This window comes from Tripterygium wilfordii, chromosome 2 (assembly GCF_013401445.1).
Source record: "Tripterygium wilfordii isolate XIE 37 chromosome 2, ASM1340144v1, whole genome shotgun sequence".
Classification (NCBI taxonomy): Eukaryota; Viridiplantae; Streptophyta; class Magnoliopsida; order Celastrales; family Celastraceae; genus Tripterygium; species Tripterygium wilfordii.
This window is the reverse complement of record NC_052233.1, coordinates 5,468,617-5,494,198: the sequence shown is the minus strand read 5'-3', so window position 1 is coordinate 5,494,198 and position 25,582 is coordinate 5,468,617. Positions and strand designations below refer to the sequence as shown.

The 25,582-nt window shown below is 40.5% G+C and overlaps 1 non-coding gene across 1 annotated transcript; it reads left to right on the top strand.

Moving 5' to 3' along the window:
• The first annotated feature begins 24,691 nt into the window (after positions 1–24,691).
• LOC119983920 lies at positions 24,692–24,798 on the top strand. The gene has a single exon (XR_005464797.1). It is a non-coding gene; the product is annotated as a small nucleolar RNA R71 (small nucleolar RNA).
• The last annotated feature ends 784 nt before the right edge of the window (positions 24,799–25,582 follow it).

Here is a 25,582-nt window from a genome sequence, read left to right as displayed (position 1 = left end):
AAAGTATCATCCAGGTCATTTTTGCAAGAACAAAGTCATTCAGGTTCTGATCGTTGATGATGATTTTGAAAATGCTGACGAAAATGAGGTTGTAGAGTACCTAGCACCTGAGCAGAAGCTAGTGGCAGAGGCTGGGGAGAATAATCTGGAAATTTCTATGAACTCTATTATTGGGGTGTCCACTAACAACAACACTCTCAAGGTTCGGGGGTGGCTCGAAGGGAGGGAGGTGATTGTATTAATCGATAGTGGAGCGTCTCACAATTTTATTTCTTCTGATGTAGTTCAGTTGCTTCATATTCCGGTAGACACCCGAAGGCAATTTACTGTGCAGGTTGGTAATGGGGTTTCTGTGAAGGGTGCAGGGGTTTATCACCGTGTGGCTTTAATGGTCCAAGGAGTTCGGCTACAAGAATCCTTTCATGTATTAGATCTGGGGAGCGCGGACTTGGTTTTGGGTGTGGCTTGATTACAAAAATTAGGGGATATTTCTTCCAACTTTCAGACTCTAACAATGAGGTTTAATTTGGCTGGACAAAAGATAACTTGGCAGGGTGATCCAACGCTATCGAAGACCGTGGTTTCACTAAAGTCTATGCTTAAATTGCTGAAGAAAGAAGAAGTGGGTTTTCTTATTGAGTTTGGGGCTTGTCATCTTAACATATAGCAAGATGCAGGGCACCAAGAGGGGACACGACAACAGTCGTTACCTTGCGAGTTGCAGGGCCTTTTAACTGAATTTGCTGTAGTATTTTCACCCATCACAGGGCTGCCTATTCCAAGACCCCAGGATCATGCTATTCATCTCAAAGAAGGAGCTACCCCTCCCAACATACGACCGTATCGCTACCCATATTATCAGAAGACGGAGATTGAGAATATTGTTAGGGAAATGTTGACTGCTGGAATCATCAAGCCCAGCATTAGTCCCTACTCTAGCCCAATATTATTGGTAAAGAAAAAAGATGGTGGTTGGCGAATGTGTATTGACTATCGGGCGTTGAACAAGCTAACCATTCCCGATAAGTTCCCCATTCCAGTCATTGATGAACTCTTGGATGAACTCAATGGTGCAGCTATTTTTTCTAAACTGGATTTGAAATCGGGTTATCATCAAATCCATGTCAAGGAAGAAGACACCGAAAAGACAGCTTTCCGAACGCACGAAGGACACTATGAATTTTTGGTCATGCCATTTGGTTTGACGAATGCCCCTTCTACTTTTCAATCTTTGATGAACGAGATTTTCAAACCTTTTTTGCGGAAGTTTATTCTTGTTTTCTTTGATGACATTTTGGTGTTCAGCAGGGATTTAGAGTCTCACATTCAGCATTTATGGACAACTCTAACGAAAGTGGTATAGCCTCGTTGGTCGTGTCCCCGGTCTCCCCACTCAACTGTGCGTGCTCGCGCGTGCAGGCGGGAGGGAAGGGGTTCGATTCCAACGGGGAACGAACGCGAGAAAATCTCGTCCACTGGAGTTATATCCCACCTGGGCCTAAGGCCCTGACTTAAAGCCCAGACAGTCTAGTGGGGTGGCTGGCTGGGTTAGGGTTTACTCCTCTGGGCCGTCACGTAGGGCAAAGCCCGCAAGACGCGTCTGGGAGAGGTTCCCTAATCAAAAAAAAAATTTATGGACAACTCTAGAAATTCTTCATAAAAATGCCCTAGTGGTAAATCAGAAAAAGTATGCCTTTGCTCAGAATCAGGTGGAGTATCTGGGTCATCTCATCTCTGCCCAAGGTGTAGAAGCAGACCCCTCAAAAATTCACAGTATGATCACTTGGCCCCTGCCCACTACCCTAAATTCCTTGAGAGGATTTTTAGGACTTACCGATTACTACCGTCGATTCATGCGTAACTATGGGCTGTTGGCAGTACCTTTGACAGCCCTATTGAAGAAAAACTCTTTCAGCTGGAATGAAAATGCACAATCAGCTTTGATGCCTTCAAGGAAGCTATGGTGATGTCCCTATTTTAGCGCTGCCCGATTTTACTAAACCTTTCATTGTTGAGACCGATGCTTCAGGTATAGGAGTAGGGGTAGTTCTTCTGCAATATGGGCATCCCATAGCCTAATTTAGCCAAGCATGATCTCCTAGGGCTCAAGCGAAATCAGTTTACGAGTGAGAGTTGATGGCCATTGTACTAGCCACGCTGAAATGGAGACACTATTTGTTGGGGCGCAGGTTCACGGTGCTAACAGATCAAAGCAACCTCAAGTTCCTTTTAAACTAGCATTTGGTACACGAGGGACAGAAAAAATGGATCACGAAGCTTATTGGCTTTGATTTTGTGATACAATATCGCTCTGGTGCTAGTAATAAAGTGGCAGACGCCTTGTCACTAAGCGAAGAGTTTCACGCACTCAATTCTAATCCAATACTGGGAGATGGTTCACTTGATGCAAGAAACTCAGAATCTGGAAATTTCAGGGCAGCAGAGGATTCTTTGACCATGGCAGCTCTCTCGTTTTCTTCATACCCTGCCTTAGTTGACCTGCAAGATGAAGTGATGCAAGATCCTTTTTTAAGGGAAATCATTCAGATTCTCACCATTGCTCCAAATGCCAAATATCCTTACACTTGGAAGGGGGGATGTTTATTATATCATGGCAGGTTGGTACTCCCTAAGCAGTCTCCTCGCATACCAGCCTTGTTGCAAGAGTTCCACTCGACTCCTCAATGAGGGCACTTAGGCTATCTACGTACATCGAAGAGGATCTCCCATGTTCTATATAGGCCGGGAATGTATTATGATGTTAAGCAATTTGTGGCGCAATGTGAAGTTTGCCAGAGAGATAAGTACTCTACTCTTCGCCCTCAAGGCTTGCTCCAGCCTCTTCCGATTCCGAAGGCCTCGTGGGAGGATTTATCAATGGATTTCGTTGGTAGTTTACCGTGAGTCCACGGTATTGACATTGTTTTGGTTGTTGTTGATCATTTTACCAAGTTTGCACACTTCCTCCTTCTCGGTCATCCGTATTCAACAAAGGAGGTGGTTATTTTATTTATGAAAGAAGTGGGAAGGCTGCATGGATTTCCTCATGTCATTGTCTCTGATAGAGACAGTGTCTTTGTAAGCCAATTCTGGACTGAATTATTTAAAATTTCTGGAACAACTCTGAAAATGAGCACAGCCTACCACCCAGAGACCGATGGGCAAACTGAAGTTGTAAATCGCTGTATGGAGGAGTACTTGAGGTGCTTTGCTAGTAGCCACCCGTGGTAGTGGACCAAGTGGATTCCATGGGCTGAGTACTGGTACAATACTACGTTCCACTGTTCCGCCGGCATGACTCCCTTTCAAGAGCTATATGGGCGCCCTCCTCCTGTTCTTCTCAAGCTTACTCATGAACCTTCTCAGGTGGAGGAAGTGAATTTATGGTTGCAGGATCAAGATGCTATGCTAGCACAGTTACACACAAATCTCACTGAGGCATAAAACTGAATGAAATAGTATGTAGATGGGAAGAGAAGATAGGTGTCCTTCCAACCAAGTGATAGGGTATTTCTGAAACTCCAGCCATATAAGTTTCGTTCCTTGGCAAGGCACCCTTACCACAAACTCAGTCCTAGATACTATAGACCTTCCACAATTTTGGAGAAAATTGGTGAAGTCACCTACTATCTTGATCTCCCTACGCATGCAGCTATTCACCTGATATTTCATGTATCCCAATTACGAAAGGTGTTGATCTCCCTATGCATGCAGCTATTCACCTACTAATGCTGACCTTGAATTGGTGCTGACTCCATTAGCTGTTATGCAAATTCGCAAACTGATTAATGGACAACAAGAAGTGCTTATCAAGTGGCAAGGTTTTGCTGACTGTGATAACACCTGGGAGCCATATGATCTTATCAAGTCCCAATTTCCATCCTTCAACCTTGAGGACAAGGTTGATAATTTAGGGAACTGGGTTTACAAAAACGTATATGAAAAAAGGGGCACGTGGCAAAGCATGATTGGGGCACTTGTTGTTGCCTTATTGGGTTTTACTTTTACTTTTACTTTTTCTGAATTGTGTTGTTGGGTGTTGTTTTTAGGTGCTGGCAGGCAACTGTGTGGAGCGGTCTGGATTTTGGTGGTTTTCTCTGCAAGAGAATAGGAGGTCCTAGTCCCTCGAAGACTAGGATTTATTTCTGATCGATACTTTTTATTGTAAGAAATACTTGCAACTCAATACCGACGGGTTTATCCCACTCGCAAGTGTACGTGCCGACTGACAGTATAATAGTGAATGGAGTCGAATCCACGAGGACTGTATTAATAACCAACTATAACTACTAACAATAGTGTAAATTAAACTCAGGTGCTTCTAATATTAACTAGCAATAAAATTAAACTAAATATCAATGGATAAAAACTAGCTTGGGTTTGGCTTGCCAACTACCTCCACCTATGCACACAGATTAATATGCAATCACACAATTTAAAAGTTTAACAATGTTAATTGAAAGGCCTTGGTCCAGCTGCAGTCAATTAGATTTCCCTAAACAATGATCCTGACTTTGGTCCAGTTGCAAGATCTTTTCTTATCAAAGGAGTCTTGGTTGGTCTACCCTAAGAGTTTCCTAAAACAAGCATAAGCACTAGGAAATCGACAGTTGCACAATCTAGGATAATGGTCTATTACCCAATCAATTATGTCCTATGTTCCCAAAACTTGGATCTTACGCAAGTTCTTGTTACTTCGTCAAACACCGGGTCATGGTCAGCCGAATATGTTTAACTAACAATTCCTAAAATTATGATGTTGATCAGGCATGCATAACAATAGGAAATAAGCAATCAATCCAGAGAACAAGGAATTAAACTTAGTCTGATTGTCAATTAAATTTATGCACAAGGTTTATGGTAGAAGAATTACCAAACCCTAGCTAGAGAAGAGTTTAGCTACACATGCTCATAATTAAAACAGTATAAATACTCATGGACAATGTTCAAATCAATGAAAAGTTGAAGTTTTGTTTGCTGGAGAATTGATCTGCCGAACTTGATATTTCTTCTCCTCCTTATTGCCGTCACACTCTCTCCACTAGTAGCCCTTAATCGTGCAGCCCCAAAAGTTCTCTTCAACTAGGCACATCACTGCTTATATAGTGCTTAGCAAACCCTAAACTGGCCCAATTGTCCTTGCCACATCAGCAACTTAATCACACAAGTTTGATTCCCGCGATCCGCGACCGCAACAGGTCATGAAACAGGTCACAAATCCAGTCCAATGCCAGCTTTATCCTCCAGTAAAACCTGTTCATAAAAATAACAATATGGACAGTATTTTTGCACTAAACATCATAGAAAAATAGTAATTACACCCAACAATTTCCATTTTGCTGTGTTTTTCTCCTTGTTCAGTTGTAATAGTCAGTGTTCTTGAGTGAAATATATCCAATAACATTTAAATATTTGGCTTCTATTTCTTGATTCTATCAGGCTATTACTAGTATACTAGGCTACAGCCTGCAAGGCTTATTGATGTATCATGTATGGGTAATTACTTATTTAGCATTTACTTATTTTGTAAGCTCATTGAGTTTGTGGATAAGGGCATCAGGTCAGGCCCATATGTTGGGCTCGAAGATCGAAAACCGATCATAATAACCAAATTTAAATGGTCGGTTTTCATATAAACAGATTTCAAAACAGTCAATCACCGGTTGTCAACATATAGAAATTGAAATTTTGACCGGGTGTTCGCACCAATAATAACATACTATACCAACCGATTGACAGCCCTAATGACCGAATTAGTTGTGCCAATTGCGAAAATTAAAAACACAATAGGCAATTTCATTACTTGCTAGGGAAATCAATCAATTGTGCCAATTGTCGAAACTAAAAACACAGTAGTCAATTGCATTATTTGTTGGGGAAATCAATTCATTAAAAATGCATATCTTTGGTAAATGAAAAGTACTATGTATATACAAATACACAGACACACACAAATACAAGACTGTAGGTTTAGGATGTTTTCAAATCATGAAAAAATGAGAGACCTTAGGCTAGTGAGTGGAAGAGACCCTAGGTTAGTGAGAGAAAAAGGCAAATCAATGTTGCTACCTCCACCACCACCGCCCCACCACCGTCTTCATCAAACATTCTAACTTAAAACCGATCAATCAACTGGCCAAGAGAAAACCACACTTGGATGAACACGTACCTTGATCACCATATGCCCACCCAAGATCCATACTTTCATTAACCACCCACTCTTCAATTTTAAGCCACCACTACGACCCAAATTCAAGAGTCCATAACACCTTTTCCATTCTTTCTCATGCCCTTCGAATTTCCCCTACATCACCTCTATCTCCTGGCTTACCAAAGTCCAACATCAACCCACTACCCGCCTACGCATATCACACCCTTGACCAATACTCCAATCATACCCTCACCTCCACACTAAAGACCCAAACCAAGAATAGAAGATAAAGTGTATATTTTGAGAATTTTCAGAACGTCTAGATAACTTCGTTGTGAAGCGTGTTATGAGAAAATATGGGAGTGTTCAAGATGTCTTCATATCTAGGAGGTTGAACAAAAGGGGATGCAAATTCAGTTTCATTCGCTTCAAAGAGATGATTGGCGTAGAGATGATGAATGCCATTAATGGAACCTGGTTTGGTACTTTCAAAATTAGGGCGAATGTGGCCAAGTTTGTCAAGGAAAATATGTTCTCTGGTGGTGCCAAAGAATCAGGAAACACTCAACCTAAAAGACCTTTCTCAAATTGCAAAGTGGATAACAGAGGCTATCTAGGGGCTCTATAGGGGCAGAAGTAGGATAATCCTATACCCGAGCCGAGTGCACCTTGTAAATCCTTGATCACTCAGTGAAAGGAGTTAGAGGCAGAGTGGTTGGATCGTTTTGTGGTGGGATATATAAAAGATTTTGCATGCTTGTTAAACTTGGAAGAGACACTACAAAATAACGGATTCGAAATTGAAGCAAAACCCATGGGTGATAATCAAGTTCTCTTAACTTTCAACACGAAGGAGGATATGAAGAGAGCCTTTGAAGAAGCAGACTTGTTGGGGGAGTGGTTCTGTTTCATCAAAGTTTAGCATCCATCAGGCACATCTACATGCATGGAACAATGATGTATTCATTGAACTTGGGAGCCAGTGGGGAACTTATATTACAACTGACGTGGACACAACATACAAAAAGAGGTTTGACATTGCTTGAGTGTTGATTTCCTCTACAGAAAAATATGGAATTGTAAGGCAAGTGGCACTGCAAATTAATGGGGAAGAATTTTTGTTAAATGTTATTGAAGAACCAAATAATTACACTTTCATATCCTCTAACAAACAGTCAGAGATCCCTACGGTGGAAAAATCAGTGGAACCTCAAAGAAATGGGTTGGATATAGTCCATGTTGGAGACTCTGAAAGCCAGACTCAAGGAGAGGTGAGGCCAGAGGTGGTATCAGATTTGAAGAACCTTGGTTGTGGTGCAATAATCGGTAGCTTTATGGCGAGTTGGATCGTACAGTCATGTGAAATCTCAAACGGCCACTAACAGATGTGAAATATTGAATTTTGAAAGTACTCTACAACAGTACTGCACCAAACCCCAATTTTCAGAAATCACTCAGCTACAATCCCGTGTTACAGAGTAAGAAAACAAGGAAATAAGATAGTGTGATAATATTGGGCCAAGTAGAAAACATAGTTGAACGTGGGTCTGAACAGCCCATACAACCTAATGAAAATACAAGCCTGGGCCTAATAACTGAAAATGGTTATATTGTAAGGTTAGTAGATGATGACACTTTCTTGGTAGAACTTGATGATGGTGATACACATACCACAATTGTCAATAGCTCTAACTCTGAAGAAAGTGTACCACCATGCTTCGAAATCAATACACAGACTCGACCACTAGGTAGAAGAATAAAGATGTATGGTAAAAACTACTCCAAAATGGTACTCTTTAAGCAGGCTATGCTCGAACATTGTAAGAGAGTCGTTGAGGAAGGAGAGACTCAGAAGCAAAGATGGAAAGGGCAAACCTCTAATGAAAACAACTCCTTGCAATCCATGGAGCCAAATCATTGCCCTTCTAATCAAATCCCAAGTAGCATAGGAGAATCCAGTAACTCTCATCATCACCAAGTTCAGGTTACTCTAAAGGTGTTAGAGACCCTAGGATTGTCAAATCCGGATGAATACCCAAACATTCGCAAGGAACTGAAAAGGATAATTCTAAACGAATACTTGGAAGCTTTGGCAAGGAAATTATCAATCGTGTATTATTGAAAGAGTCAGGTTTTACCTTTCTTTTATGTTAAATTTTCTTTCATGCAATATAAGAGGTTTCGGCAGGCCATTAAAAAGGAGAGTTGTCCATAGATGGATACATGAAAAGAAGGTTGACTTGCTAATAATCATTGAAACCAAGCAAGAATCGTTTACAGACACACAGCTTAGAAGTGTTTTGGGGAATTCAAAGGTGAATGGACTACAAAGTAATCCATAGGGGTATCAAGTGGACTTTTGGTGATGTGGAATCCATAATCAATTCAAGTCAGGGATGTGGTCAAAGGGGTTGGATGGATTTCTATTGAAACAAGAATCCTGGGAAATGATTTTGAGAGTTGCATTACAGTTGTATATGGACCAATTGATGGTGTATCTAGATTGGCGTTTTGGGAAGAACTAGCCTCAGCCAGACTACATCGATTTTCCCGATGGTTACTTCTAGGAGATTTTAATGAGATATTTCTCCCACAAGACAGGCATCGACATCTACAATCGACTAGAGGAATGGAGGAATTTGCAATTCTTATCAATAACTTGGAACTTATAGAATTGCCCCTCCTTGGTAGATTGTTTACTTAGAGAAATAGAAGAAGTCAAAGCCGTATCGTTAGGGCTTTTACCTCAATAGCTTGGTTTACTACATTCCCAAATCTGAGACTATGGGGACTGCCAAGAGGAATTTCATACCACTCACCTATACTGTTAGAAACTGACAAAATTAATTTGGGGCCAAAACCTTTTAGAGTATTGGATTATTGGTGACAATATCCTTACTTTTTTACTACGATACAAGTGTTCTAGCAGGAAGTCATATCTCACTTGCCATGTGAACACCAATTATTCAGGAAATTACAACTACTAAAAAAACTATTGAAAGTGTGGAATTATGAGGTTTTTAGGGATGTGGAGGCAAAAGTGTCAAATCTGAAAGTTGAGGTGGATAAATGGGAGTTGATAGTGGAGAATCGAATGCTAACAGTAGTGGAGGATGATCAGTGGAATTCTATGAAGATTGAGCAGTGGAAAGAATCTAGGAAAAAGGAAAGTTTGTGGAGCCAAAGATCTAGATCCCAATGGTTAATTAAGGGGAACAGAAACACAAATTTTTTTCACTTAGCCACTTGTATAAGAGGAAGCTCGAACCAACTGTATGGCGCCTTAATTCAGGGGAAGAATCATTACAGAGCCATTGCAAATTAAAGTTGAGGTAGGAGCTGATTTTTCTATGATATTTATGAGGAAGTCTTATTTTAATGCAAGATAGCGTGGTTTACAATTCAGGTCAATCCCCAAAGAAGTAGTTGATTCCTTAGAAGTGCTATTTTCCAGTGATGAAATCAAAATTGTTGTCTAGAGCTCTTATGGTAAAAAAGCACCTGGGCAGTATGGATTCAATCTAAACTTCAAGAAAGCCTAGGAAATTCTTGAGGTAGATGTCTACAAAATGGTCCATCACTTTTTATCTTATGAAAAACTATCACTTAGAGTTAACTCAACCTTTTTCACTCTAATACCTAAAATACAAAGCTCATGTACGCTATCTGATAATAGACCTATTAGCTTAGTTGGTTGCTTACATAAAATTGTCTCAAAATCCCTCGCTTGCAGACTGAGGAATATCCTTCCCCATGTTATCAATGAATCTCAGTCTGCTTTCATGAAAGGTAGACAAATCATTAACAACATTCTTATAGCCAATGAGTTAATCCATTCCATAAAGAAGAGAAACATGAAAGATCTGCTATTTTAAATTAACTTTGAGAAGGCCTTCGATCCAGTTCACTGGAGTTACTTGGATGCAATGATGTTCAAAATGGGGTTTGGTGGAACATGGAGAGGCTATATTATGGAATGCTTATGAACAACGAGAGTCTCTATGTTGGTGAATGGCTCTCCCACTAATGAAATTCAAATGCAGAAAGGGATTCGGTAAGGGGATCCACTATCACCCTTCCGTTTCAACATTGCAGTAGAGGGACTACATCAGCTCTTCAAAGAAATTGAGAATAAAGGGTTGCTAAAAGGAATAAGGGTATAGAAAGGTGCAATGACCATATCACATATCCAATATACTGATGACGCAATAGTTTTTTGCAAGCCTAAGAAGAAATACATCCAAGTGGTCAAAAGAATACTCAGGTGCTTCCAAGTTATCTCAGGGTTGAAAGTGAATTTCTCAATGAGCTCCTTAATGGGTATTGGTACAGGGAATCAGTGGATTGAGCAGATGGCTAAAAAACACTACTATAGGGCAGAATCCTTACCAATTCAATACCTTGGCTTACCACTAGGTGCCAACTATAACCTAACCAAGACATGGAAACCAGTCATAGATAATTTTAAGAAGAAGCTCGCAAACTGAAAAGGAAGGCATCTCTCAATTGGCGGCAGATTGACTTTAATCAAAGCAGCTTTCTCCAACCTCCCAATATATTTCATGTCACTGTTCTTGATGCCATCATCAGTAGCCAAGAAGCTCTTCATGCTATAGAGAAACTTTCTCCAAGGTGGCTCAGAAGAGAAGAAAAAGAGCTCCACCATGTAAATTGGAATCTTGTAATATAGTCTATGGAGTCTGGTGGGCTAGGGATTGGAGACATCCACACAAAAAATCAAGCTATGTTGTTCAAGTAGATATAGAGATATCTAAAGAAGGAAGATGCTCTGTGGACAAACATTATTCAAGTGAAGTGCAGTCCTAGAAATCAATCTCATTCAAGCACTATATCCATACCTTCATCCTCATCTGCTTTCAACTTGTGGAAAAATGTGCAATCATTGGTGGCTGATCCAAATTCACAAGTTGGAAGACTATTTTATGAAGGTATTGGACGGTGCCAGGTAATGGTTTAGATATAAAGTTTTGGACAGATGCATGGGCCTCTAAAAGACCCTTGTGCGAGATTTTTATCAGACTTTTCCACATTTCAGTTCAACAACAGAGCTTAGTTAGTGATATGGGATTGTGGCTAAACTACCATTGGGAATGGAGGTTCCTATGAAGAAGAAGGCTATTCGGTTGGAAGCAGAGCCTAGTGAGGGAGTTATCACAAACACTATCAGACTCAGTCCTGTGCCCAAACAAGCCTAATAAAATCCTCTGGAAATACACTCCAAAAGGTGACTTTACAGTGGACTCCTTCTACTCCAAACTGATGGAAAGTTCCCCATGTAATCCAACTGTTAATTATGGACTCCTTGATACTGTATGGAAAGGTCTAGCGCCTCTAAAAATTGAAGTCTTCATGTGGATTTTGCTCTAATTTAATCCAGCTGGTTATGGTCTTCGTCAGATTTCAGTAATGGTCTCACTACATCTTCCCCCACTTTTCCTATTTGAGCATTAAGTTGCTCCAGTGCGCTGATAGTATTAAGAGATGGAAAGGAGTTGAGAAGGAATCTTCCTCAGCCCCAGCTCATTGGACTCCCTATCGCACTAGAGGTTTAAAGTGGAATGTTGATGAATTGTTTGTAGGGAAACCTAGCAGGGCTAGAATTGGATGTGGGTTGCAGGACGGGCATGGTTTATATGTATTTTTCATAGAGTGCTGGAGTGTATGAATCAAATGAAGCTAAGCTGAGGGAAATAAGTAAAGCTCTAGAACTAACCTTATCCCCATCTATACCATCAACTACATCAATTATTATAGAAACAGACTCTTTGAATGCTTTCAGATGGGTGGCTGATCATTGTGATACACCTTGGAAACTAGCACATATTTCAAATGCTATTGATTTAGCCAAAATGCATATTCATAATCTTGTATTACAGCATACTCTAAGGAATGGAAATGGAATAACAGACCTACTTGCCAAGGAAGGGGTTAGGAGATCCTCATATTTCATCTTGTGGTTTTGAAATGTCCCCTGCATGTTGGCAAGTTTATGAAGGATGAAGCAGTGTAATTGTTTGAAGAGCAGTTTGTGTTGAAAGTGTACCAATCCTACCTTATCTGAGTGTGTTTTTTCTGGGTGTATGTGTTTTTTCGTGGTGTGTTTGTGTGTGTGTTTGGCGCGTTAGGTATAGGTCTCACTGAGTTTCAGGGTCCTCAGTGTGTTAGTCTTTGTCTGTGTGAGTGAGTCTGTGAGCTCTGTGCCTTTTTTTGGTGCAGGTCTCCTGCAATTTTTTCTCTGGTTTGGGTGATTACTGTGGGTACGGGTTGGTGTGTGTGTTCCTTCTCCTTCCCTCTTTCTGGCCCTGTGTTTCCATCTTCTAGTTTTGGGTGAGGGTGGGTTGGGTTCCTTTCCTTCTCTAGACTCCTGGTTATCTCTCCAGTTTATGTCTTTCTTGGAATCACTCTCCACTTACCTCCTGGGGGTTGGGCTTACTTCTCTTCTTGTTTTTTAACTATAAGTTGTGGACGTAGGCTCTCATCATGACCACCTCCCTAGAATATATCGGATATTAATTAGCATCGTCATCAAGAGGGCAAAAGGGGTCAACGTATCCATGATGAAAAGGATAGTTTCCTTGGCACTGTCACCACTTCACTGAGTTTCTCCTAATTAGCATTGTCTCGCATATACAAGTTGAAGCAACCGGCTTAAAAACAATGAAGTTGCCATCAATTGATTTTTAGGATGCAATTGGACATCCATTTTTGGTCTACGAAAAAAGTGGGTAAGGGGGTCTATTGAGCATGGAGAAGGTGTTAGGCACCCCACAACTCCCGAAAACTGTTACCTTCAAAAATGTTTTCCTATTTGACTCTACTTTGTTTTGAGGAATGATTGTATGTCCCAAATGTTTTAATGAGTTTTCCATATGCCCGGAAAATCATGTATTATCAAATGGGTGGAAATGTTCCATTAATATTAGACCAAGCTTTGATTTTAAAAATCTTATTTTTATGGGTTTTGATAAAAAAAGAAAAAGGTGCACGGGATCACTATGGTAATTCCCGGGCCAAAAATGTTTAATAAAAGACTCCACTTGAAGTGGTTTTTGATAAAAAAATGTGCACGGGATCACTATGGTCATTCCTGGCTTGGCCAAAAATATTAAATAAAAGACTCCACTTGAAGTGGTTCTTGATAAAAAGGTGCACGGGATCACTATGGCCATTCCCAGCTTGGCCAAAAATATTTAATAAGAAATTCCACTTGAAGTGGTTGTTGAAAAAAGGTGCACGGGATCACTATGGCCATTCTCGGCTTGGCCAAAAATGTTTAATAAAAAAATTCCACTTGAAGTGGTTCTGGATAAAAAGATGTGCACAGGATCACCACGGCCATTCCCGGCTTGGCCAAAAATGTTTAACTTGGTCTTGGATAAAAATCCATATCGGAGTGGGTTTTGATGTTTTGGATGATCTGGAAAAGAGGCTATTTGGATAGGAACATTGGAATGGGTATTGGAATGGGTTTTGATGGTTTTGGTGAAGAGATTTTTGGGAACTTGGTTGATGCACCAAAAAGGCCCACAATCAATGAAAAATGTTCAATTCAAGCCTTACTCACAATTATATTCTTCATGAGAAAATAAAGAATCCATTAAAGGCTCATCGGACGGGCCAAATATCTTTAAACCCCTCTTTGGGTCCTTAAATAAATTCTCCTAATCTCTAAAAACATATTTGCTTTCCGGGTCCATGAAATCCAAATGTTTTGGATGAATGCCAATGGAACCCCAATATCTTGAAGGCTCATTGGTATTTAAACAAAATATAAAGGTTCCATAAATTAATCTTGGCGTGTTTATTAAAATGAGACGGCTTGGATTAATTCTAATGACTAACGTGTTGCATTTATTTTCATGGCATTCAAACAATCCTAGCATATATCTAAGCATCATGGCATAGTGTGAGAAATCAAAGTCCTAAGCATGCATTCTAATGCAATCATCATTCACAAAAATCATTTCCTAATGCCTATATGCTTCTAGCACTCTAAAATATCATGTATGCACTTTTCACTATTTTTACTACACTATTACAAAACTTACACTTTATAATTATGTACAAAACTAAAAAAATAATAAAAAATAAATACAAATATAATACAAATATAAACCATGAAGGCCAATGCTTAAATCCAACCCAATTCCTCCATGTATGTCTTTTAGTCCAAGTCCTCTAAATTGCCTCTTGACCCAAGTGGTATTACTCGACCCAAGGCCAACAAGCAAACACAAAAAAATAGGGTCAAATATAATATCAAACCAAATCCATATTTAAAGATTCATTTACACATATAAACATATACAATATCATACACATTCATCACCAACCCATGTATACCTACCTATACATATATAAACACATGTACAAATATACACATAAACCTACGGTATATACACACAAACATATATGAACACATATATACAAGCACACATAAACTGGTATATATACGAACACATACATATATACACACACACCGTACGCATATATATACGTACTATATATGTATACACACACATCCTCCACACATATATACACACACACCCACTGTACACATATATACACACACCCACACCACTTAATGCACATACCTCATACAAACCCTGCACACATATATACACATACTATATATATATGTGCATATACACACTGTATACAATATATACATACAAACAAATCCATAGGTACACACACAACATATATATATATATATACCCACAGACACACCATATATATATACACACACAAAACATATACAAACACATATATACAAGCACGCTATATACATACAACATATATACCCATATACCAGCCATCAAAAAACTTATGTTTTCTATGGATTCTTGCAACCTTAGGCCTATCCTTCCGGACTCAACTCAAGCTAAAAATCATTCAGATGGTGATCAAGCATTTGAAAGCAATAAGTGTATCCATAGAAAATCAACAACAATAAGAGAGATTAAAGACTAAAAATCAAGTTCATTCAACATTCAAAGAGGGGTTCCATTAGGACCCCTAGTTAGAGGATTAGTTCCTCATAATCACGAAATACAACTTGAAATCCATACTAGCAGTCATTTAATACAAGAAATGAGAAGAAATTAGATGAAACCCCTGAAATTCTAGCTTGAGCTCCCAAGGGCTGCCGTCCAAGCTTGAGAGAATTTCTCCAAAGTTCCAACCCCCCCAAAACCTAGCAACTTATTCCTTTTATACTCCTCATGACCCAGAGTCGTTTATCTCACAGGATGATGTCGTTTTGAGCTGGTCTTTCTTGACTTTAGGTTGATTTCGGACATTTAAAGGCCTAAAAATTCGCGAGACTACTCTGGCCGATCGATCGGTTTTTGGCCCGATCGATCGGAATTTTCCACTGTCCAATTCAGCTAAATCAGCATCCGATCGATCGGACATTTGGGCCGATCGATCGGTTTTTCCCTCCGGGTCCAATTTCTTACTTATTCCTATCCATTAGGCTGCTTTTCTTCCATTTATGCTCCGGAACCTGAAATGTGCAAATAACACTCTTTAAGCAGCATATAATTCGAATTAACTCTTAAACAATGCAAGATTTCATATAAAAGGATGCACAATTATATGAATATAATTGGCATATCAAATACCCCCACACTTAATCTTTGCTCGTCCTCGAGTAACTCCAAAATCAAGAATGAAAGGAATTTTAAAACTTTCCCACACTCTCAGGAATGAAAGTAATTCAAAGACAAAGGAGAAGCATCAACAAAACTGTAGCTCAGTAATCTTTTTGACAGCCTTAGGATCATAAATCAAACTCTAGCAGAAAACACAGCACATTACAAAGTTTTTAGCTTCAACTTCAAGCCTCACAGATATTCACTCGCAAGCAAAATCGTACTGAAGTGGCTAAGTGTTTCTCTCAAGTGCATGTGGGCGGAATATTATAAACAAGAACTCAGAATTCCCACATGCAATAATGTAATGAAAGCTTAAGAAACAAATGAAATGATCTCATGAATGGATGTCACTTAACCAAGCAATTGACCAACATCCTTATTCACCAACTTGTGTTCAAATCCAAAGCATTCTCAAAATCAAGTGGGACTTTTTAAGCTTGTAATGTAGGGTAAAGGCTAGATGAGAAGGGCAAAGGGTATAGAGTTTTGAATTAGTGGAGGATCATTATACAAAGAGATGTCATTCAAATTTTTCTCCATACTTCACTATCTTTCCATTCTTCCATCATTCCCTTTCCTTCACAATCAATACCCCCACACTCAGTTCACAAATATAGAGTCACATGCAATTGCAATTGGATTTTTTTTTTTTTTAAAGACTAAAAATCAAATTGCATGCTCCTGTTTCTTCTTTTCTATCAGTCAATACCCCCCACACTTCTTCCAAAAGAAATTACAACATCCATCCACACTCCCTCGATGACCAAAAGAAATTCAGCATATATCATCCCAATTTTTCATTTAACATAAATAATTCTTCCTCCACAATAAGAAGCATGGAAGTTGGCTATGAATAAAAGGTCAGTGTTTGGCTTCAAAAAGGGTGCAATGGATAGCATGTATAAAATATGATGAAAAAAGTATTTATAGATCCAAAAATGGCCTTACTCTCATTTTTCAAGAACACTATTGAATTTCCCACATGAAAGTGATTTGGATGTAATGTCATTCAATGAGTACTTAGTAAGCAACCGAGATGAAGAATAATGAGATCAAGCAAATATTATAGTGACCAGAATAAAAACAATAGAGTTGATTTATATCACTCATTGAGAAACGAATGGTTCAAAAACTCACATTGGTTCAAGTCTCCACAATTTGCTAAATAATGGATGTGCACTACCAAAAAGTTTTCAATTTGATCCTTTGGCCACAAATTTTTATTTTTTATTTTTTATTTTTTTGAAAATCACCAATATCAACTTTCTAAGCCACAATTTATCTCCAATGCAATGAACACATTAATAATAATAAGCATCATAGAGGGGGAAAAACAACACTAAAAATTTCAAAGAAAAATTTACACTACCATAAAATTCAAAGGTTCTAAAAGAAAAGAAAAACACAATAAAACACAATAAAAGGAGAAACATAATCTAAAAAGAAGTTTTTCCTTCCCACCCCCACACTGGATGTGAACACTGTCCGCAGTGTTTCAAACTATGACTACACAGTAGGGAAGAGAGGAACAAAACAACCTGGGCGATCTCAGAAGGAACGACGCCTGGATGGAAAAGACACAGTGGATGGCCCAGCAGAAGCAGGTGCAGGAGCAGCTGGCGCTGAAGAAGAATGCATGGACAGCTGGCGTAAAAGAGCAACCATCTCCGACTGCTGAGCACGAAGAGCAGCCAGCTGGTCACGTGTCTCCAGCTGTAACATCTCAATAGCCTCCAAGCGCTCCTCAGTAGAGCGAACATGTGATGGATCAGCAGGACTGGACAGGGGACTGAAATCAGCCGGCTCAGCTGCCGGATCAACAGCTGGAGGGAGATGACCTGTACGCAGATTCCAGTCGGCTGGGGAGAGCTCAGAAAGAAAAGGAGCATCATCGCCGGTGGCTGGTAGCTGGTGGCCCAAATGGCTGAGCAAACGAGTGATCAACCGGGGAAAGAACAACTGCAGTTTCTTCCCCTCTCGCACCTCCGTGGTGCATTGCAGCATGGCGCGCACAAAATAATAGCCAATATCAAACCAGCACTCCTGATGGAAGAAATACAGCAACTCCAAAGCTGGTCCGCGCCTCTCAGATTTATGGCCATGAGGCCATAAATTTTTCTTCACCATACTGTCAATAACCCATAGGCGGGAGGGGATGGAGCCTCTCGTGGCAGCTTGTCTATTCTTTTGTCGGACAGCTGGATCAGGAACCAATGTGTGGAACATAGTGGTGTGGTCCACCTCTACCGGAGGGCCGACTGGGAGATCCTCTGAATAAGAAGATGGATAGCCAAGAGCATCACATATATCAGCAGTAGTGAATGTATATGAAACTGCTCCTCTGTCACCCTTGGGTATTCTCACAGTGTAATGCTCGGGACCGTCGTCGCCCTCGCGGGAATCAACTGTGCGCAAAGTACGGTAAAAAGCCCGGATCAAGGTGGGATAAACAACAATCGCGGCCGGAGCATAGTCCCATAAGAACTCTAACCGGGCGCGATGTAAATAATTCCTGGCCCACAAGTTCAGCTGCTGCATCATGATAGCAATATCAATCCTCCAATCTGGCTCAATACGGGCAGAAGCAAAGTTATCCTCCGATGGTCGCGGACGCGGAGGTGCCACAGTCTTCTTCTTAGTGCCCCGCGCTCGCTTGGGGGAGGGTGGTGGTGTGGTGGAACCGGATGCCTCAGCTGCCTTGCGTCGTCCCATTCTGCAAAATATGAAAACATATGAGAGCACAATGCAAAAATATGGAAAACACAAGGACAACAAGGTCGGATACATCTAACAAACAAACCCCGTACTGCAAATATGGAAGACATAACCTCACCCAATACCACGCGCATCAGAAACTTTGCGCAAAAAAATCAATAATGGGCAAATACACACCAAAATCCCTCAATGCACGACTCAACATGATATATATGTATATAATGGAGCAATGGACGTGCGCATACAAAGAAACGTGTGTGAATTTGCAATTCCAAACAAAGAAAAGTGGGTGAGACATTTTACTAAACACGTTAGGCATGAAAATGAGAACTTGAGCGCGGGCATATTGCAATAGTGAAGAACAGTTCAAATTGGCAAGAAAACACTCATACAGGTCACTAGAGCATATCAAAATTGGAAAGTGATAATTTCAAGCACTCAAACATGGTTGAGACATTTCATCGAACAAGTTGTGTGCATAATGAATACAAGTCAAGAACAAAGTGCAAATTAGTCATGGCTTCCCTTGTATCCTAGAAAGAATGATGGAATAAGAGCAAACAAAACATTCAGACATTTCGAATCCATGCTCAATCAATCCATACAGCCAACCTCCCCCACATCTCCAATTATCAAGAAGTATCAACATATGGCAGCACACAATCTCAAAATTTAAATACGAAGGAAGAGTGAAAGCATCATACCTGAGAGGGAGATGAACCCAAGTGAGAGAAATGAAGGAATGAAAGAAAATGTGAAAGAAAATGATGGAAAATGGTTGCTGGTCTCGGGTTCGGGTGAGAGAACAAGAGAGAAAAGAGAAAAAAAGGTGAAAGGGGAAGGGTGCAGCGCGGGCTGGGGTCCTTAAAAACCCTGGCCCGCGCGTCCGATCGATCGGACTTAAGGTCCGATCGATCGGATTTTCCCACGGGTCCTTTTTTCACTTACCCGCTCCGATCGATCGGATATATGGTCCGATCGATCGGACTTTGTCTCTGTCCATATTTTCACAATTTTGCACATCCTGCACCAAAACACTTCCAATCCAACCCAGGCAGTTTTCAAAACAAGCAAAACAAATATGTTCATGAAAATAAAGCAATGCAAAAGAAATTAGGGAACGAAAGTACCCCGGTTGGGTTGCCTCCCAACAAGCGCCTAGTTTATAGTCGATGGCCCGACTATGGCTTGCTCATTGTTGTGGATTTTGGAGAGGAAGAGTGACTTTCCCTCCAGAAAAGTCAGCTGCATAATAAAGCTTCAATCTCTGCCCATTCACCTTGAATGAAGTTCCCATTGTTTCATGCTTTATCTCAACGGCGCCATGAGGAAACACCGCGGTAACTAGAAAAGGTCCGGACCATCGCGATTTAAGCTTGCCCGGAAATAGACGGAGCCTTGAATTGAATAGCAGCACTTGTTGCCCCACCTTGAACGCCTTCCGAACAATATGACTATCATGCCATTTCTTGGTCCGCTCCTTATAGATTTTTGCATTCTCATAAGCATCGAGGCGAATTTCATCAAGCTCATTCAATTGCAATAACCGTTGTTCTCCCGCACTAGCCATGTCAAAATTCAGAAATTTAATAGCCCAAAAGGCTTTGTGCTCCAATTCAACCGGGAGATGACAAGCTTTCCCAAATACCAAGCGGAAGGGAGACATGCCAATAGGAGTTTTGAAAGCTGTACGGTAAGCCCACAAAGCATCATCTAGCTTTAAAGACCAATCCTTCCTTGAGGTATTGACCGTTTTTTCAAGAATTTTCTTCAACTCTCTATTAGAAATCTCCACTTGGCCACTTGTCTGAGGATGGTACGGAGAAGCTACCTTGTGAGTATTGCCATATTTGGCCAGCAGGGAATTGAATTGCCGGTTGCAAAAGTGGGTACCCCCATCACTAATAATCGCCCGCGGGGTACCAAATCTTGTAAAAATATTCTTCTTCAAAAACTTCAACACCCCTTTGGAATCATTGGTGGGTAACGCCAGGGCCTCCACCCATTTAGAAACATAGTCAACCGCCACAAGGATATAGTAATTTCCCAAAGAATTAGGGAATGGCCCCATAAAATCTATACCCCACACATCAAAAAGCTCAACCTCGAGAATATTGGTTAAAGGCATTTGATTTCGATTTGAAATATTCCCGGTACGTTGACATTCATCACAAGCAAGAACAAATGAGTGGGCGTCTTTAAACAAAGTAGGCCAATAAAAACCGGATTGCAAGACTTTAGCCGCTGTTTTGTTACCGCCAAAATGACCACCACATGGAAATGAGTGGCAATGCTTCAAGATATTAACCATTTCTTCCTCCGGAACACACCGACGAATAATTTGATCCACACATTGCTTCCATAAGAAAGGCTCCTCCCAATAATAAAACCGAACAAGATGGAGGAATCTCTTCCTGTGAGAGTGAGATAAATCCGGAGGAAGGATCTCCTTGGCCAAATAATTTACAAAATCAGCATACCAAGGAGTTGTAGAAGAGTGAATAGCAAACAATTGTTCATCTGGAGATGTTTCTTTGATAGGAATGGTCGCTTCTTCACGCCCCTCCAATATTCTAGACAAGTGATCCGCCACCACATTCTCGGATCCCTTTTTATCTCGAATTTCCAAGTCAAATTCTTGTAATAGAAGAATCCATCGAATCAACCTTGGCTTGGCTTCCTTCTTCTTTAATAAATAGCGCAAGGCTGCATGATCAGTGTATACAATGACTTTAGAGCCAATCAAGTACGATCGGAACTTGTCAAGAGCAAAGACAACCGCCAAAAGTTCTTTCTCCGTTGTTGTGTAATTGAGTTGAGCATCATTTAGAGTACGGCTAGCATAGTAGATAACATACAAAATTTTATTCTTCCTTTGACCGAGAACCGCTCCCATAGCGTAGTCACTAGCATCACACATGAGCTCAAATGGAATGTTCCAATCCGGAGAAGTGATAATAGGGGCTGTAGTAAGCCTTTCCTTGAGAGTGGTATAGGCTGCCAAGCACTCCTTTGTAAAATGAAACTTAACATCTTTCAACAATAATTCACACAAAGGCTTTGTGATTTTCGAAAAATCCTTGATGAAACGCCTATAGAAGCCCGCATGCCCCAAAAAACTTCTCACCTCTTTAACCGAAGTTGGTGGAGGGAGTTTCTCAATAAGTTCAATTTTAGCTCTGTCCACTTCAATGCCCTTTTGAGAAATTCGATGCCCTAAGACTATCCCTTCTTGCACCATGAAATGGCATTTCTCCCAATTGAGCACTAAATTAGTATCTTCACATCTTTGGAGCACCATAGATAAATTTTTCAAACAAGAGTCAAATGATGAGCCAAAAACAGAAAAATCATCCATGAATACCTCAATTGTGTGCTCCACCATATCACTGAAAATACTCATCATACACCGTTGAAAGGTGGCCGGCGCATTACATAAGCCGAAAGGCATCCTTTTATAAGCAAAAGTGCCAAAAGGACAAGTAAAAGTGGTCTTTTCTTGGTCTTCCGGAGCAATGGGGATTTGATTGTACCCCGAATAACCATCCAAGAAGCAATAATAAGAATATCCCGAAAGCCTCTCTAGCATTTGATCAATAAAGGGTAAAGGAAAGTGATCCTTCCTAGTGGCATTGTTGAGCTTCCTATAATCAATGCAAACTCGCCAACCGGTCGTAGTCCGGGTGGGAATCAATTCATTCTTCTCATTCTTCACCACTGTGATTCCACCCTTTTTGGGAACTACTTGCACCGGACTTACCCAAGAACTATCTGAAATAGGGTAAATAATTCCTGCATCAAGAAGTTTTAAAATTTCGGCTTTTACTACATCTTTCATATTGGGATTTAGTCGGCGTTGATGCTCCACCGAAGACTTGTAATCCTCCTCCATTAGAATACGATGCATACACATAGTGGGGCTGATTCCCCGAATATCTGCTATTTTCCACCCCAAAGCCATTTTGTGCTCCCTCAATACTCTTAAAAGTTTGTCCTCTTCTTCCGTATTCAACTTCGAAGAGATAATAACCGGCAAGGTAGTAGAATTCCCCAAGTAAGCATACCGAAGATGAGACGGAAGAGGTTTCAAAGTGAGTGTTGGAGCTTCTATGATACTTGGTTGTGGCCTTGAAGACAAGACACCAAGCGGTTCAAATCGCTGGAATCTTCTTGGTTTAGCCTCTTGCATCGATTCTAACCAGTTCATAAACTCCACCATTTCATCATCACCATATTCGAGAGCATCTCTATTCACCAAACAAGACTCAAGAGGGTCTTGGCAAGAATTTATGGAATAAGTATGAGCCAAAATATGGTCCACCGAGTCTATGTAAAGACAAGATTCCTCGTTATTCGGGTACTTGGTAGTGTCAAACACTTTGAACGTGACTTCTTCATCCGCAATTCTCAATACCAAAGTACCTTGTTCCACATCAATAAGAGTCCTCCCCGTACGTAAGAAAGGTCTCCCCAAAATAATTGGAGTATTAGAATCTTCCTCCATATCAAGAATTACAAAATCCACCGGAAAAACCAATTTGTCTACTTTGACAAGAACATCCTCAATGATACCCCGAGGATGTTTAATAGATCGATCCGCCATGATAAGAGACATTGTAGTGGGGCTGATTTCATGCAAGCCAATGAGCTTGGCTATCGATAGTGGCATTAAATTGATACTAGCTCCCAAATCACATAATGCCCTTTCAATCACTGTACTGCCAATAGTGCAAGGAATAGTGAAACTTCCTGGATCTTTCTTCTTAATTGGAAGCTTTTGCTGCACTATTGCACTACACTCCTCTGTCAACTGGACACTCTCATAATCCTTCAACCTCCGCTTCTTAGAAAGAATCTCCTTCATAAACTTGGCATAGCTGGGCATCTGCTCCAAAGCTTCGGCAAAAGGTATGTTTATCTGCAATTTCTTGAACACATCAAGAAACTTTGAGAATTGAGAATCCGTCTTGGTGTTTTTCAACCTTTGTGGAAAAGGAATTGGAGGTACATATGCTTTAATTGGAGGTGCTGGCAATGAACTATCAGGCCAATCCAATTCAACTGCATACCGGGACTGCACATCCTTGCTTTTCTGCATATTTTCAACACTTTCATTTTGGTCTGCAGTGGTCCGATCGATCGGAATTGTAGCCGATCGATCGGATTTTTCTCCTGTCTCATTTGCAACTTCAGAGCTCCGATCGATCGGGTATGAGGTCCGATCGATCGGATTTGGACTCTGTTCTTCCTCAACTGCATTTTTCTGCAATTCTGCATCTTTCAATTTTTCCGCTTTTTCAGCATCGAGATCAGCAGCAGTTTTTACTAGATTCCCATTCCGTAAGGTGATAGCATAACAATGATCTTTACCTTTTGGATTCACTTCCGTTTGGCTAGGGAGTTCCCCTTTTTCTCTTGATGATAGAGCATTAGCTAGCTGCCCCACTTGTATTTCAAGATTTCTAATGGATGCCCCTTGATTCTGAATCATTGATGCTTGAGTTTGTAATGCAGAATCAGTCTTGCTAATGAAATTGTTGGTGTTGTTGGCTAATGCCTCCATACTTCCGGCCATTTTAGCAAATATTTCATCGATATCCCTCCTTTTCTCTTGTGGCTGAATTTGTTGAGGGGGGGGTTTTGCACATTTTTATTGTTGCTCCAAGAGAAGTTTGGATGATTCCGAAACCTCGGATTATAGAAGTTTGAGTATGGATCATTTCGGGGCCGACTGTAATATCCACCTCCAATAGCATTAACTTGCTCACCTTGAGACGAAGATGCATTAGTGATCAAGCATTCTCCGGTGTGATGGTTAGTACTACAACAATAATCACAAGACATATGAGAAGGTGTGCTTTGCATAGCATGTACTCCTTGAGCTTGATTTAGTGTCAATGCCTCAATCTTCTTTGCCATTATAGCCAAGGTAGACATAACTTCATCATCTCTAAAACTTCCTCCTTGCTTTGGATTCCCCCTCTCCGAAGACCAAGAGTTAGTGGTTTTGGCCACTTTTTCCAGTAATTCTCTAGCCTCCTCTTGATTCTTGGTCATGAATGAACCTCCCGCAGCTGCATTAATAGTCTCCTTAGTATGCATGCTCAAACCATTATAAAAAGCTTGGTACACTACCCATTCCGGGAGGCCATGATTTGGGCAACTTCGAATAATTCCTTTAAAGCGCTCCCAAGCTTCATAAAATGATTCAAAATCCTTTTGGGCAAAAGACATGATATCCGCCCTAATTAGCACCGCCTTGCTTGGAGGAAAGAATTTCGTCAAGAATTGCTCCGCCATCTCATCCCAAGTGGTGATAGAGTTGGGAGGCAATGACATCAACCATCCCTTAGCCTTGTCCCTCAAAGAAAATGGGAATAACCTCAACAAGATAGCATCCTTAGAAGCTCCGTTAATCCCAAAAGTGGTGCACACATGCAAGAAAGAGCGAAGATGAATATTGGGCTCTTCATTAGGAAGACCATAGAAAACCACTGAATTAGAGATAATGTTGATGATAGCCGGCTTGATCTCAAAATTAGTAGCATTGATAGGGGGATAGCGGATGCTTGAAGGATTGGTGTCCCAAGTAGGCCTAGCACAATCCTCGAGAGAGCGAGGATCAAATTGTCTAGGGGGACCTTCAACCTCATCATCACCATGTCTTACATTAACACCTCCACCATTACCATTGCCACCATTCACATTTACAGCTCCACCAAGATCACCAAGATTTCCCCTTCCTTGATTGTCCCCAAAGCCTTCCATTTGCTTATTAATAAGCTCTCGTCTAAGATTGTGAAGAGTCCTTTCAATCTCCAAATCAATAGCAATTAATTCTGGATTAGAAGAACGTGTTCCCAAGCTCATACAAGAGGAAATAATTTCTGCAGAAAATTAAAAACCGAATTAGCACAAAAATTTCCTAAATTGACACAAAAATAAAAATTTGCCTCAATCCCCGGCAACGGCGCCAAAAACTTGTTGTGAAATTATTCGCAAGCGGACAAGTCGCACAAGTAATAAAGAATGAGTA